This window comes from Anomalospiza imberbis, chromosome 3 (assembly GCF_031753505.1).
Source record: "Anomalospiza imberbis isolate Cuckoo-Finch-1a 21T00152 chromosome 3, ASM3175350v1, whole genome shotgun sequence".
Classification (NCBI taxonomy): domain Eukaryota; kingdom Metazoa; phylum Chordata; class Aves; order Passeriformes; family Viduidae; genus Anomalospiza; species Anomalospiza imberbis.
The window spans coordinates 32,338,257-32,349,060 of record NC_089683.1 but is presented as its reverse complement, the minus strand read 5'-3'; the positions used below and the strand labels follow the sequence as shown (position 1 = coordinate 32,349,060).

General features: G+C 37.7%; 1 long non-coding RNA gene across 1 annotated transcript; it reads left to right on the top strand.

The window, feature by feature from the left end:
- Positions 1–3,293: 3,293 nt before the first annotated feature.
- On the top strand, positions 3,294–7,756 carry LOC137470470 (uncharacterized). Its single transcript, XR_010997077.1, has 3 exons — positions 3,294–4,022; positions 5,010–5,202; positions 7,716–7,756. It is a non-coding gene; the product is annotated as an uncharacterized lncRNA (long non-coding RNA).
- Positions 7,757–10,804: the final 3,048 nt, after the last annotated feature.

The following is a 10,804-nucleotide window of genomic DNA, read 5'->3' as shown; positions in this document are numbered from 1 at the left end:
ATAACAAAATACGTGAAAATGGGGACAAAAATAAAAATGTAATCAATGATATTATATTAACTTTCAATTAAAATTTAATTATATTTTAGTATAATACCAAGAGTACAAGGAACACTTGGAGTAGAATTCTTAGGCCTTTAATGGCCTTGTAGACATTCTGGAGTATCTGAGACACCTGAACACAATTTACCAGATAATATAGGATATATGTGAGACTTCCATCTTTCTGGAACAAGGAAGTAGGAAGGATGTCTTAAAATTATGCTAAATATAATTTTGACTGGTAAATTTCACCCCTTTTGTCTGGGATTATATTTGAAAGGCAACTACAGATAAAGCTCTTCTGTGTATCTGTTCTTGTCTGATTTCTACCATACAAAGCTGCTAAGTAGCTTTACTGATATAGGTTAGTAAAATAGTGGAAACAGAAGTATCATATTTTCTTTTATTATTCCAAACTGGCAGGAGGTACATTACCTTCTAAAATTCTGCACAAGTGTATATATCATAAATCCATATCAAAGCTAAGAAGTAAATATCTGAATTGAAATAAGTTTGAGAAGCCAGAAGTAATAGAAAATGAAAATTTAGTAACTAACCAGATTCCTTCTAACTCAAGTGCAAGTGAAACAGTGCAAATTGACAGGCAACCAATTTTGGGACTAGATAACCTTGTTGCTCTATTGAGTAACTCAAGGAAAGGAAGTGTTGAGATCCATCTTCCAACTTCTGGGTTTGACTTCTAAATACTACAAAAGCTAAAATACTTTCTGAACCAAATTCTGTATTCAAGTGGATAGATCACTTCTATCGCATAAGAGTCAGGGAAGAGAACAGTAAATACTGTTAACAGTCACAGACAGATCATAGCACAGCTTCCTACATAAAATTGTCAGATTCAATAGAAGTTAAAGACATGTACGCAGTACTACCAAATTTGGGATTTTAAAACATATTTTTAAGAAAAAGTGGTTTTTTAAAGCCATATGAAAAACCCCTTGACTTCTGGCAGTGCCTGTAGGATCAAGATGTATTTTGGGTAAGACATGATGAAACTAAGAGAAGTATGAGAGCATCAAGAGACAAACTGAAAGCTGATTTCTGAGATGTAGCAGCCATTTGTATTAATAATTTTCTTAGTCTGCACACATCTTCAGTGTGCAGATTAATATCCTGTGTGAAGAATCGGGCCATCCCAAAGACTCTCTGGGTGGTTTTGGTGCAGAATTGATCAAACTATACAAGATAAGATGCTTGAAAATAGTAGAAAGTGTTCCTTCAGCTGTTGAAATGATTGTGTAGGGCAATCTTATGCAGATAGAATATCTAGGATATGCTTCTTATTTAGTTTAAGGTACCCAGTGATGGATCATGCTCGTGCTGCAGCACTCAAGACCATGGTTCAGCTGACTCTAACAACTGAACAGAACTGCACTTTGGGGAGTCTCCTGATCCAGTTGAAGGTGATACTAGAAGGACCCTTGCAAGAGAGACTTTCATTGCTGCCCAGACTGGAACCAGCCTGCTTGTTTATGAAATTTGTTTTTCACACCCTATGCCAAAATCCATCAGTGTCTGTGCTTCTCTGTGCTTCTCCAACAGCAAGTCGAAGTCAGTCTAAGTCTAGATTTTGTAAAATATCAGCTAAATGTGAACAGGCTGGCTCAACCTGAGAGAAGTTCAATTGTGTTAATAAGGTGCTTTCCCTGGGCTTAAAGTATTGCTCAGACAGGAGAACAGACCTGGGGGAGTACTATGCTAACACAATTAAAGCACTTCTAACATCTGTGCTGGCTGCTTAGAGGTAGCCTGGGAATTTTTTCAATACAGTTGTTCTCTCTGAGACATTAGAAAAGTAGGGCTACGTTTTCTTGCTTTGCAGGAATTTTTCCTTTCTTTTGGCACATAGATTTTTACTGCTTTGGCTTCAAAGAAGCAGGACTACAAGGGCAAAAGATGAGAGCAGATTTAGTCTACCTGAATTAACTTTATTCCTTTTCTTCCCTAAAAAGTCAATTATTATCTTTCTAACACCATCTCAATAACATCAAATGATTTAGCATGATAAACCTTTCTTTACATAAAATCATAAAGATAATAAGGTTTATCAGTTTTGGTGAAATGAAACTCTTATATATCAATTATTTTTATTGATGTATTTCTTCTAATTCTATATCTTTAACTCCATGTTACTCGTGGCAGTATCTTGCTAAAGAAAGCAGGCCAAGACCTCTGTGTTTAAAGACAGGAATCTTGGTTAATTTAGTGCAGTGACAGGCTTGGATAAAGACGGTTTATTCTTTGGAGCCAACTTCTTCCGCTAAATTTAAGACTACAGAGTGCTGTGATAGGGTTGGTTATAAGGACCACTGTGAACATCTTTCTGTGATATTATCATTAATGTCAGTGCTGTGTTTAACTTCCATGTAAACTTGCAATGAGTGAGAAGGGACAATCTTATTTTATATGTTTTGTATATAAAAGGTTTTGAAACTGTAACCTTGGTTGGAACCCCCCAGATAAAATTGGAATAGCATAAAAACAATTAAGGATGATAAAAGTACAACAGCAATTAGGGGAAATCACTGTACCATACCTTAGATCTCCAAGAAAGTGTTATATCCCTGCCTCTGTAACAGCATTGTTTTTCAGTTATTTTACCAACCTTATGCTATTTATTGAATACCTTTCTTTAACAAAGGGGAGAAAAGTTCCACATGGTACAACTATATTCTAAGTGATCTTCAGTTCTACTACAGTGTTTCCTCATACAAGAAAGTAATTTCTGGTCTGGATTAATAAAAGAAGAACAAAATAGCCTGCCTATTATCTGTCTTCAGCAGATTTTCCAAAAACAGCCTTCAGTTGCTCAGGTCAGAGTCCCTAACCTGCCCTTTCTCACTAAATAAAGAGCGTGAAACAAAAGGGAAGGGCAAGAGACTCTCACCTTACAGGGTAAAAAAAAGCAATTTTGCTGTCAGGTATCAAGTTGCTCTATCCAACTGGAAAGATATGACTAAAAAGGAAAATAGAAATTGGGGTGAAAGATATTGAAAGGTGAGTCCCTTGAGGACCTGGTCTGTTTGGAGAAGCCTGGCAGTGGGGGATCTTTTCTTAAAAAAATTAGGCTTATGCAATTGCTATGTAAAAGGAAAAGGCTCAAAAGTTTTCCAGTAAAAAGACAGCACAAACCAAAAACAGCTAAAGGGTTTATGAATCAGAAACTTTACAGCAAGTTTCACTCAGAGAAGGTGGGTGATGAGTAACTTCATTTATCCATGGCTCTGGGGAGCTTCCAACTCCTTGAAAGACCAGGATGCATACAGAAAAGGAGAATAGGGTAGACCTCCCTTTATCCAGGATTGTGAAGATTTTCCAGGTGCCTCTAGAACCCTGATAGTGTACAGACTGGGACTGTGTGTGTGTTTTCTTATCCTTAGGTCAACATCCTTTCAGAAACTTGCAACATTCTCCAATGGAATGTCAGAGGAGGTAGAGGATGGGGGAGTGACGTGGTCTTGTTTCACCCCTGTCCAGGCACCCAGATATATTAGACAGGAGAAGCAGCCACTCCCCATTGCCATGGGCATCAGCCCCTGCCAGTCCAGGCAGCCATCCTGGGCCTCCCATGTCAGCCATGCCCGCTGTGACACAGCCACCAGCAGCATTCTACCTGAAGTGCTCAGCCATGGCATCAAAAGGATTGGTGTCTGGATTCATCAAAAGGATTAGTGCTGCATCACTGTGACATGGCTATTATTTTTCACTGTTCAAGAGAGAAAAAAACAATTGATGAATAATCCTTATAGTAAAATCTGGGCAACTAGCAATGCTAGGGAGGAAAATTAAGTAGCTGTACCAGAAAAGTAAAGGACAGCAGCTCAGTAAAGGTAGAAAGAGAATTAAAAGAAGCAAATCCTACCTACTGCTCACCTTTGAAGATTTATGGGGTACTTGCTGCTGGGATTTGTAGGTTTGAAGACTAAATGTTGGAAGAATGATGCTTGCCAAATAGACTGAAGGTAATATTTTACAGTTTTCAAATTAAAGACATGTCCAACACCAAACTTGGATCTACGAGAGAATGACACTTCTGAGGAGGTTTCATCATGCAATTTCATTTCTTTGCCAGAAATGAACCAATGATTTTGACAGAGACTCTCATCTTTAGCCATCATTACATACTTCAGCTGGACACTACAATGAAATATATGAATTAGTTTCCATCTACTTGATTCACTGTAGGACATTACATTATCTTTAATTGACAGGACAAGAAGCAATGGTTGCAAACTGCAATAGGAGGTTTCATCTGAAAAAAGGAAATCCTTTTGCACTCCAAGAGTGACTAATCACTGGCACAAGTTGCCCAGAGTGGTTTTAGGGTCTCCATCCTTGGAGATATTCAAAAGCCATCTGGTCATGGTACTGGGCAACCTGCTCTAAGTGAACCTGCTTGAGAAGGGGGTTGGACCTGATGAACTCCAGAGGTCCCTTCCAACCTCAACTGTTATTTCTGTGCTCTTTGGTGCATGAAAACACTTTCCCCATATATAATTCCTCCTTAATTATTTTAGTTTGACAATTGTATAAGTAAGATTGGGAGCAAGGAAAACTGATTATGTACAGAAGTGAGATGACCTTTAAGTAATCAAGTTCAACTGCAAATTATAATAAACTTACAGTGAAATATGACGCATCCTTTAACTGCTTCAACTTTTGTGTTTGCCAACTGTACTTATTGTTGACATTCAGCAACAGGCAAGCACGGAAGTGGCTGGAAATTACAGGATCTTGTTGGTTAGAGATAGGGTACAGGAATATTTAAAACATACTCCCAGACACCCTTAAGGACACAGTATCCAGCTCACTCAGTTGGTGTGTAGAATATTTCTTGTTGGTCTCTATGCCCTTCCCTGCTGTGTTTGACATTGATCTGAGAGCAGATACTGTGGGCAAGGTTATTCCAGCTTCTCCTTTCATCATTGTTTTGTATTCTTTGTTTCTAGGATGCCTTGTCTAACTGTGCCCAAACAATTGCTGGGTTTCAAGATACTCCAGGTATTTTAGCTGCTATTGACTGGACTGTATTTTGTACATTCTACACTAGACAAGGCCAAAAAATGCATTAAGAAAATCACTTGTTGCTGTTGGCTACCATGTAATGGTTTCACAGTAGATCCTGAGAGCTCATGAGATCAGGTGAGGAAGTGTGGTGCTTTCCTTCCAGTGGCTGTGATGAATTCGTGAGGACCACCACCTTGTCAGCCCATTGTCAGTGACAACATAAAATAATCAGGTGCTTTATCTCCCAGCAAGCATCACACACTTTCTTTTTCTGTTTCAGTCAGGTTTTGTTTGTTTGGTTTTTTTTCAGGATAGAGTATGACAACTTTATAAAGAAACACAAACAAAACTAGAAATGAGAGAGCAGTAGCATCCAGTGCATTACTGCCATTCTTTAGTTGCTTCAGATGTGCTAACTTTATCTGTTGCTGGCATGTGCAAACAGTCTCTGGGAATGTGGTTGCTGCTCAGGAAGCAAGGGTTTTGTAAAAATAGTCACAGTAGTAATAAAATATGGTAGATGTCTTCAAAGGTGCAGAGAAATTTGTTTCTGCTATCCAGAGAAACTTATGTTCCTATAGATTCGAATGCTGCAGAGCTGTACTGATTTGAGAGAATTTTAAAACTCGCTTATCAGTGTGCAAAAAAGATAATAAAGTTCCCAGAAGGGAGAGGGTGGGACAGGATATAAACAAGAACAAAACACAACAGAAACCACAGAAACCTACTGAACAAAGTATTGGTCTGTTTATTTTGGGTTTAATTGGATTCTCATTTTCCTTCCAATCTATGGATGATCTGGCTGTTGAAGAGTTTGAAAGGACTGTCATGGTTATGTCACCAAAGACTGTGACCTACTTCAATCCTCCCTCCTTCCACTCTTCAGAAACTGGTGTTCTTTCAAAAAGAAATGGAAGAGAAATGGACCTGTCAAGATTTAATGATGCAGAAAAAAAATAAGGAAAACGTGTTTAAATGTGATAGTCTTTGTATTTTACACGGGAAATACAAAAAGGCAAAAAGGATTTAAAAGATCACCTTTAAGGCATCCAGTTCTAAGGTTTCAATAAACACACTGAAAAACAAACTCTTTGATTATTTTTCTAGCTCACAGAGAAGCAGCAGTAAAATCAAGGGTACCATTATAAGATGTGAGTAAGAAGCAGCACCCAAGGAAATGAAAAAAATATTAGAATTGGTATTATCTATGCTTACAATAGAAGTATTGCATAGTAGATAAGAACACTGGAGGGATGCTTTTCTCATATCTTGCATTATATCTTTCTGAACAAAACCCCTCTGTAGACAACAGAAGCTGCTTCTAATAACAAAAATGTTGGCTGAAATGAAATTCTTGACATACCAATCATTCTCAGTAGCAAAGCCATTTTTCATATAAAACATGCTTTGGAGTAGCCTTTAATGAAGGTCTCAAACCAACTCATGTAGCTTATTTTCTCAGGGATGGGAGTATTTAAATAAATTTAATAGAAAATCTACCACAGAGACACCACAAATGTGCCCTGCCAAATCAGATTATGTACTTTTAAAGGACAAAAGGGTTCACTCTTCCTTCAAACCTACTTGAACACACTTTCTTTTAGCTAAAATTGATGATGGTTTTGATTAAAATTAATTGCCCACTGTGAAAACTCCTCCCACTGCACCACAGTCAAGGAGAAAGTTTCCAAAATAACCAGGCTTCAGACCAAATGCTGTGGAAGGAGAAACTTTTTTGTGCTATAGCTACAGCTTCTCTCTCACTCTAAAGGAATACTTATAGGCTAACATAACATAGTTGAGTAACTCCTTATATAATCTGTTATCTCGTTCTCTGAATTCATTTGCTATTATAACTTAATGGGAAATTTGAAGGGATAATTTAGGAGTGAATTTTCTAAGGTCTCCATTTTAGCAATGGTAAAAGTGAATTTGTTGCATGTTCTTTGGAATGCCCTCAATGTACTGTTTTGCAAGAGTACAGTCTGCTTATCTGTGTTGTAGCTAAATCATAACTCATAAACCAGAAGTTGACAGCAAGTGTAAAAGGCCATATGAAGGATCATGTTCTTAGGTAAAAAAATAATCAATGGATGTGTTCCCACTTCTTTTTTGGAGGGAAGGGAAGGGAAGGGAAAGGGAAAGGGAAAGGGAAAGGGGAAGGGGAAGGGAAAGGGAAAGGGAAAGGGAAAGGGAAAGGGAAAGGGAAAGGAGTAAGGAAGGGAAAGATTAACCCAAACAAATGAAAAACCTGGTTTGCTTTCTACATGGATAAATAGAATGCCAGATTACACCTCAGAATGCTCCTAAAAATTCACAAGAAAAGTTTACCTATCTATTCACCAGCCACTCTGGAATGAACAAACTGCACAGAGTGATCTTTAGGTTCAGCTTCATTTTCTATCAGTGGGTGCTTCAGGAAACATTTGAAAACACAAAAAGAAAAGTAGAAAATAGAAGTGGAAGGCTTTTTGACTTTCCAGCCACCTCAGTGGTTTTCAAGAGACAGAAGTTAATTCCATTTACCTCATATTAAAAAGTAAATAAAATTTTTTATATTTCTCGGAAAATAAAGATTTTAGCTTGTAAACTATAGATTTTTTGTACCATGTGTCTCAGTGAAACTACACCTCCTGTTGTCTTTCTAGACACTTCAGCATTCCTCTGGAGGGAAAGAAATCAGCAAAGACATAAAGGAAACTTCCCTATAGCTCGAGGCTGCAAGGGGCACCAGGAGACAGCACTGACAGGCAGTGCAGTGTACGCAAGAGTAGCTGCAGCCTCCTGTCTCCACAGATTCAGGAAGCTGCATTTTTCTCATAAAGCAACACTTAACGTGATCTTTCCCCAGCCTGTGTTAAATAATAAAAACACCATTAAGACAAAGTAGCGGGCCTTTTAAAGACAGGGAAATTATGCCAATTTTAGTGATCATGCCTGACTAGTAGATTGTGGTATATAGGAAGGGCAACAGGAAAGGGTGGCAAAAGAACCAGAGGTTTATGCAGTATAAATCCACACAAAAAGGACCTAAAAATTCTAAGCAATTCAAAAGAAAAAATTGCTTTGTGTCACATTGCACTTACATTTTATGCTGGAAAATAAAACAGGTCTCTGAAACACAACAGTTGGCTGTAGCAGCAAGCTCTTCCTGAGCTGAGGAAAAGAGCCAGCTGTCTTATAGATAGGCAAGCAGCTGCTCTCCAGACATTTGATTGCTATTTTATATCCAATATCTAGCTCAAATGTGCCACACAGCTATCATTTATTTATATCGCATGGCTCATACTTACAGGTTAGAATCTGACTTTTAAGGTATTGTTACAAATTTGTGTTCAAACCTTCTTCACCTGCCATATTTTACATTCCATTTGTCCTCCTAAACCAGAAAACAAAACAATTATGTTTGCCTATTTAATAAAATGTGCAACTCAAGTTCTTATTCATCTTTATCTACCATTACTTCTTATTGGGTTTGGCTATTTGCAACCTGTTTCAAAATGTAAAAAATATCCTAGTGTAGCTTTTTTCCTTCAGCAAGTTAGTTCAGTCCCATACACCATATCCATTTATTAACTATTCTTCTAGTCTGAAAAATGTGCAGAAAGACACTGGGGAAAAAAAAGTGTAAGATTCAAGCCCGTTGCACAAATCGCTTTGTTGGCCCTAGGTGGCAGGTTCATTATATGGACTCATCTCAGAGGAACAGCCTGTCAGGTTGCAGATTTTTGGAGGTCATGAAGGTTTTGGTGGATGTGCTGCTTTTAAACATCTGCTGAAGCAATAAATAGATTTTCACGGTTGTGAAAAATGTATAGATTTCCTCAAAGGCCTTCATAAAGTTATTGAATGTTTCTGTTCTCCTTCTAAAAGTAAACATCAAAATCAGGAAGAAAATGGTATTAAAACATCTGCTTTCTTTGGAAATTCTGGTTTATAAGTGTCTTTCAGATATACTAACAGCACAATTTGACAGTACCTTAAATTTCAGGGTCACATGACACCAATTCATGATAGCACTTGTTCTCATCTGCCCACCAATCTGTCATCTCTGATTAATTTAACATCCCAACCTCTTAAGCAGCTTCCAAATGCTTCCACATTTAAAATGATAATAACAAGACAAATTTAGTGGAGTAGTTCTGCTAGAAAACATATTTCTCCATTTTCTTATCAAATATATGTTTTTTCCCAAAGATATCATGTTGTATTGAGGACTTGAAATGAAGGATTTAATGCAATTTATTAATGTTAAATCCATTTTAAGGCCCTATTTTGTTAGAACTTAGAAGCTAAATCCATTTCTGACTTTTAAGGTTGGGGGTGGATAAGGTAATGCATTATACAGTGACTTGGTCACACAGCAGAAGTGTCTCCCATTATAGCACTTTCATATTTCCTCTTTAGTGATGGACTTGTTCAACTGTGCCACAACTCAACCATCTTTTTGAGAGAAAGAAAGGAAATCCAAAATTATTCCAGCCTAAGTCATAAATACCTTCAAAACTTTCCTGAAAACATTTGTTGTACATTATAGCTCACAAACAGAACATGCTCCAACCTGGTGTGGAACATTAACACTCCAGATATCAGCAATACTCTGAAAGCTGATCTCACTTCTGTTACTATGATATACCTGGGTAATGGCAGTGGCAGCATCATTCAAAATTTCTCATATTTTTAGAGTGTATCTATCTGGTGAAAGGCTTTGCTGGAGTTTGGAGCAGTCTTCTTTCCGTTACTGAATTGCACCATGGCATTATTTTTAATTGTTCCCCACTCTCCCTGAAAATAGCATTCAGCCATGGTGGCATTTTGGGGATTGGAATGCCTGGAAAGGGACTTTCAACCAAAATCTGCTTCCAGAAGCTACTTAATGGGCAGGTCTGGATAATGAATATAGCTGGAAGGTAGTCGTAGGTGATGGTAAACAACTACTCAAGGACACACCTGAAAAAAAAAAAAAGAGTTAACTCCTTATAAAAAGTTTTAAGTAGTTCTTAGTAATTAAGTAGTTCAAGTAGTGAAATTATACACTTTTAAAAATGGCCATTTGCTTTTCAGCAAATCTGAATCCACTTCTAAGGCCCTCTTTATAATACACACTAGTGACATTGCTACTCAGTAGGACAATTACAGGATGCCACCACCCCTAGACAGGACCAAGCTACTGCATAAATATTGGAATAGCATGTTTTCCAAAGAATTGATAGTTCTCAATTTAAAAAGTTCAGGACTTGTTAGATCAGAAACAATAGGAGATAGTGCACAGGTTGCTCATGAGGATATCTGCAGTCTGAGGCATCACAAGATCTCACCAATGCCCAGCACCAAACTGCAAAGGAGGTGGGGTCAAACCAGGGCAGGCACAGAGCCCAGGGAAACTGATATCTTTGCTTCCAGGATTATCTCCACAATGCAGATAGCAAAAGGTTTTGTAGAGATGCATGTTTTACCAACTCATGCTCATCTCATAATTTTCTATGAGCTCCTTTTCTGAAAAAACACACAACAACTACATGAGGACTCTTGTCCAGTGCTTGAATAGATGGCTATTCTTGTCTAAGTACAGATCCACAGATCTGTACTTGATCCATTTTTCCTATTGAATTACCTCCTGGTTTGCCTCACATCTCTTCTCTAAATTGTCGTGAGTATTTTGAGTTTTAATCTGCTACGTGCATTCTCTCCTAACTAGGTATCATTTGCAAATATATAAGGCACCCGCACTTTTCAA